This window comes from Marmota marmota, unplaced genomic scaffold (genome assembly GCF_001458135.2).
Source record: "Marmota marmota marmota unplaced genomic scaffold, marMar, whole genome shotgun sequence".
Classification (NCBI taxonomy): domain Eukaryota; kingdom Metazoa; phylum Chordata; class Mammalia; order Rodentia; family Sciuridae; genus Marmota; species Marmota marmota.
In genome coordinates, this window is record NW_026000057.1 from 15,971,296 (window position 1) to 15,977,617 (window position 6,322).

The window sequence follows — 6,322 nt, forward strand, 5'->3', positions numbered from 1 at the left end:
AAAACTACAAAACTTTATTATGGGACATGAAACAGGATTACATAAATGGAGAGACTAACTGGGTTCCCAGAAGGGGAAGATTCAGTATTGAAACAACATCAAATATGTTGAAATTAATCTAAAATTCAATGTCCTCCGGTAAATATGCAATATGCCAACTAAAATTTTTTAAACTTGATGAGCTGATCATAAAAAACTAAAAACTATTGAGTAAGCTACACATGAGCCAAAAAGCTTTCTTTGAAGGGAAACAAACAGCAATCCCACTTCTGGGTGTGTATATATGTGTGTATATATATATATGTATACATATGTGTACGTGTATATTGACAATCTCTCATATATATACTAGAAGAGCCAAATTTGCACATGCTTGATTCTTCTTGAATTGGTATTGTCTTTTGCCATCACCTATGGACCTCAGACTCCAGATTCTTCAGTTTTGAACACAGACTGGTAATAGTGGCTCTTCAGGAAGCCTCCAGGCCTTCAGTCTTAGGCTGGGCTGCATCATTGGTCCCTCTGGTTCTAAGGCTCCAGATTCTTGGACTTGAATAGCTACTGGTATCCCTGGCTCTCCAGCCTATAGATGGCAATTGTAGGAAGATGCAGCCTCTGATGGTGTGAGCCAATCTAATAAATCCCCTCTTCTAATTATATATATTCTATTGTTTTTATTCCTCTGGAGAACCCTAATATACCTCCTAAATTTAAGACAATTATAGCAATGTGATGACTGACTGGAAAGGAAAAACAAACAGAAAAGAATAGCAAACTCATTTAAAAAAACAATAGGAAGCTTTGCACAGTGACAGAATCATTAGCCAATGAGGTTTATCTGAGGCAAGATTATTGCTAATTGAAAATGATTCCCCACACCCCACCATGATGGCTTGAAATACAGTCAGCATTGGCAATTTTGACAGTCTTTACAGAGACTGAACATAAACAAACAAAAGCAAAACTGGAAATTAATGCTAATTTTTTGGAAAAAAACTTACTTTGCAGTACTGGGAGTTAAACCAGGATCTTGAGCATGCTAGGTGAGCATTCTACCCTAAATTATATCCTCAGATTTAATGCTAACTTGTAATGATTTTTTTTAACATGCTGGATACCAACTTAATTTTTCACGATAGAACATGGTGATTTTAAAAATATATTTTGGATCCAAAAATTATAATGTTAACAAAACTCCTTTCATTCTCAACTACTTGTCTATGTAAATAAGATGTCCCAGCATTTCCAGCTATAAAAACAAAAATATTTTACATATCATGTTATATTCATTATATTTATAAAATTATATTATACATAATATTGTTAATTTGAACCTGTCTCAATATTGCAATCAGTAATCTTCATCCATAAAAATGAATAAACTACATCTAGTGCTGTCATTCAGATATGCATTTACAATTTTTTTTTCTGGTATTGGGAATTAAACCTACAGTGTTTTACCCCTATCCTCCTCCTTCAGCCCTTCTTTAATTTTGTTTTGTTTTGAGGCAGGGTCTCACTGAGTTGCCCAGGCTGGCCTCAAACTTACAATCCTCCTGCCTTATTCTTCTGAGTAGTTGGAATTACAGGCCTGAGCCACAATGCCAGGCTGCAATTTTCTTTTTTATGTTTTAAGAATGACAAACTTGCCAGGCATGGATACCAAAGAATGACTGATAATTTCTCACAAATAGATTTTTTTTTTTCTATAATCCCAGCAACCCAGGGGGCTGAGGCAGGAACACTACAAGTTCAAAGCCAGCCTCAGCAACTCAGTGAGTCTCTTTGCAATTGTCTATAAATAAATAAATAAATAAATAAATAAAAGACAAAATTGTAGCCAGGCATGGTGCACACTATAATTCCATTGGGAGGCTGAGGCAGGAGGATCCCAAGTTTGAAGCCAGCCTGGGCAATTTAGCCAGACATTGTCTCAAAATAAAAAATAACCATGGGGATGTAGCTCAGTGGCAGAGTGCCCTGCTGGGTTCAATCTTCAGTAATGCACAAATTTTTGAAAAATTATATTGTTATATTGATTAAAATTTTTACTACTAATAATTAAAATGATAGAAGATTTGAATATTTAGACCATTTATTAACCCAGGAAATAAATTAATTTAAATTTATTTACATATAAGTTACAGGTTACAGAGTATAATTGATGATTAGACTTCAACCGTAAAAAGTGTTTTACATTAAGATAAAACCATGTGGGAAAAGTAGAATAGAAATGTTAGTTCCAGGATCTGAAAGACTGATGCGAAATCTCTGGATGTTTAAAAAAAAAAGCCTCAAATTATTAGGATATTTAGATTTCACTGGATACATTTTTTTTTTTTTTAAACAACAATGTAACATGGTTTGAGACCGAGTCTTTAGTTTGCTTAGGGCCTAACTAAGTTTCTGAGGCTGGCTTTGAACTTGCGATCCTCACATCTCAGCCTTCCATGCCCTCTAATATTTTTTAAATGAAATGTACATTAGCGACTGTTGGATCCAAATTACACCTTGATTAGAAAATAATTGGGAAATGTAGCTCAAGGAATAGTGTTTAAACCAGGCACAGTGGTATATGCCTCTAATCCCAGTTGCTTAGGAGAATTAGTTCAAGGAAGTCTTGGCAATTTAGCAAGATCTTGTCTCAAAAATTGGGGGTGCAGACATCCACTGTGGCACACACCTGTAATCCCAGTGGCTTGGGAGGCTGAGGCAGGAGAATTGTGAGTTCAAAGCCACCATTAGCAACTCAGAGAGGCCCCAAGGTACCTAGTATTTTATTAAAAATGGCTGGGGATGTGGCTCTGTGGTTAAGCGCCCATGGGTTCAATCCCTGGTACCAAAAATAAATAAATTTTTAAAATGGGGGTGCAGCTCAGGAACAGAGTGCTCCTGGGTTCAGTCCCCAAACCCACTGTATCCCAGAGCGGGAAGCAGGGTGGGGAGAGTGAGAGAGAAGAACAAGTGCTTAATTGAAGTATGGGCAAGTTAAGAAAGCACTTTGATAACCAGAGAGAGAGAGTTACATGAAGGTATCTCCTTTATACTAAATCTTGAAAGAGGAGTAGCTCAGGAGAGGCCAATTAATGCAAAAAGAGCTGAAAAAAGAAATCTTTGCCAGGATTACAACAGAAATGGAAATTTCAAACTGTTGCCCAGGTCATCACTTCAGAAAATGTGTTCTGTAAGAAGTAAGGATGCACAAGAAGGTTGACAGCTGTTCTGTGGAAAAAAATTTTGTTACTGACAATTTCATTTTTAAAAGGTATCCTTAAAAAAAAAAAAAATCTCTGTGTGAGAAATTACCAGTCACTTTTTGGTATCCATAGGGGATTGATTCCAGGACCCCCTTGAATATCAAAACCCAAGCCCAAGTCTCTTATATAAAATGCCATAATATTGGCATATAAACTACACAATCATACTTTACACTTTAAATTGACTCTATATTCCTTATAACTAACACAAAGTAAATGCCACATAACTATTCTACTGTATTATTTAGGAAACAATGACAAATAAAATAAGTCTGTACATAGTCAGAACAAAGGCGATTTTTTTCTAAATGTTTTTGATCCAAGGTTGGTTGAATCTGTGGGTGCAGAACCCATATATATGAAGGGTCGGCTTCATACTAATAAAATTGTACATGGGATTGTTCTGTAACAAGTGGCCTTGTGAGAGTATAGCACAATAATTAAGAGGATAGATTTTGGTGCCAGAGTGATGGGTTCAAATCAATGCTGGCTATATACTAGTAGTGCACAGTAAGTGCATGGGCAAAATGACACAACTGCTACCACTTTCTTCATGAGGTTGTTGCCAGGGTTAAGTGAAATACGTTATAAGGAAAATGCTTAGAAACATGGTCTGGGATATAGTAAGTGATATGGATGGACTTATGGGCCATACCTAAGAATGTCAGAGATGACTTGACATGGGGTGAGGGGCCTTTGATATTCAAGTCAGTGCATTGTCAGCTTAAATATTAATAATGGCCATGCTATGTTATTGTTCAACAAACATTAACTTGTTGGCTACTGGTTTGTCTTAATAAATGTGATGTACCTTCTTTTAGAGTATATTAGTATACTTTTTACTTTCACTAAAAGTTAATTAATGTATAAGGTTAAAAAACATATAAATCAAAATTCAATATTTTCAATTTTAGTGATTCTGCACCAAAAATTAGATCACATTGTGCTTAATCCAAGTACATCTCATAAACTCCTGTAATATTTTGTAAAGACAAAAACAATTTTGGAAAGGGTTAAATTTTTGGAAAATGCTGAACTGTACATGAAATGACTAAAATATTGACCAAAGGTACAAGACTGCCAAAATACCTGCATTAAACTTTTCCAGTTGGACTGTGGACTATTTAGGTGACCTTGTTATGCCATTAAAGATACCACTGATGACTATAGGTGAACATTTTTTTTTTGAGATGGTGTCTCATTATGTGTTGCTTAGGCTGTCCTTGAATTTGCAATCTCCTGCCTCAGCCTCCCAAGTAGCTAAGATTATAGGCATTTGCTATGATGTTCAGCCTATTTTATCAATTGAATATAACTTGACTACAGGGCTGGTCGACACTGTATTGGCGCTAATAGATTCACATTAACATTTTTTGGGATACCAGGATTATATTTAATACACTGCCAAGTAGGAATGTACTGGCATTCACTGTGGCGATAATATTAAGTGAGGGACTGAAAGTTTAGCCAATGCTTTGTATTTTTTGTCATTTCTGAATTTTATAAAAAGTTTAGCCTGCTACAATATTTAGCTCCTCTTTTCACCTTAAATAATGAATGGAATGTCAATTATTCTTGGAAGGAAAGCAAGCAGGAGGCAGAAAATAGTAATTTTTTAAACATTTTTGGGTTTGATGCATCAAAGAGAATCTAAAAATTATGGACTCTCTCCAAAAAACTACACATTTTTACAATACTTAGTATATTTCAGGGATGTGAGTAATGTTTCTCAAAGTATCATCCATGGACCATTTGCTTCCAAATTTCTCGAGGTTCTAGTTAAGTTCAGATTCGTGAGTCCTACTACTGGTTGAAATCTCACCAGATCAGGCCCAGAAACAACAGCAACAACAATCATCATTATTATTTTTGCTGTGCTGGTGATGGAACTCAGGGCCTTACATATGTTAGGCAAGTACTCTGCCGCTGAGTTATACCCTTAACCCCAAAATAAAACTTTGAACAACATTCACTTTTTAAAAAAAATTTTTTTTTTTTTTAGTGCAGATAGACATAATACCTTTATTTTATTTATTTTTATGTGGTGCTGAGGATCAAACCTAGTGCTTCACACATTAGGGAAGCTCTCTACCACAGAGCCACAACCCCAGCACCAATATCAACATTTTTTTTTTTTTGTACTAGGGATTGAACTCAGGGGCACTCAACCACTGAGCCATATTCCCAGCCCTATTTTGTATTATTATTTAGAGACAGGGTTTCACTGAATTGCTTAGTGCCTTGCTTTTTGCTGAGGCTGGCTTTGAACTTGTGATCCTCCTGCCCTAGCCTCCTGAGCCGCTGAAATTACAGGCATGCACCACTGTGCCTGGCCCTAACATGCACATTTAAAATTAAAAAATAAACTTTTTTTTAATAAAAGGAAAACACAAGAGAAATAAGCATATCCGTGTATATCATTTTAGAAGTCAAACAGTACTAGAAGGCTTGTGGTTAAAACAAGTCTCTTATCCCTACTTTTCTCAACACCTAGTCTTATCCCTCAACTTCTTTAATTTCACTAATATTTTTCTCCATATATTAAAAAACATATATGCTATGTCCATTTTTCTTTCCTTGATTTTGGTGCCGGAGATTAAACCTGTGGCCTTGTACATTCTAGGCAACTGCTCTATCACTGAGCTAGATCTCAAGCTCCTTATACCACTGTTTGCTGATTTATCAACTTTAGTCCTTGTCTGTTGACTTCCTGGCATGGTGAAAAAACACTAAATATCTCTCCCCTAGCTCAACTTTGTTTTTCTTACCCTGAACCCTAATTATAATTTTTTGTTAAACCAATGGTCAATGGTAAGTCAACATCAATATTATTCAGAGTGAACTATGATGATTGCAACTTCTTTTCCTCCATGTTTTCATTTTTTTTGAAGTTAATAACTGCCTCATTTTCCCATTATTTTATCTACCTATTGTTAATGTTTTCCCAATGTTCCAGCATCTCTGCTATATACTGACCGATTTCATATATATATATATATACATATATACATATACATATACATATATACATATACATATATATATACATATATATATATCTGTCT

The 6,322-nt window shown here is 35.3% G+C and overlaps 1 non-coding gene across 1 annotated transcript; it reads left to right on the plus strand.

Annotated features, from left to right (window-relative positions):
• The first annotated feature begins 797 nt into the window (after window positions 1–797).
• On the plus strand, window positions 798–938 carry LOC125619851. The gene has a single exon (XR_007351441.1). It is a non-coding gene; the product is annotated as a U4 spliceosomal RNA (small nuclear RNA).
• Window positions 939–6,322: the final 5,384 nt, after the last annotated feature.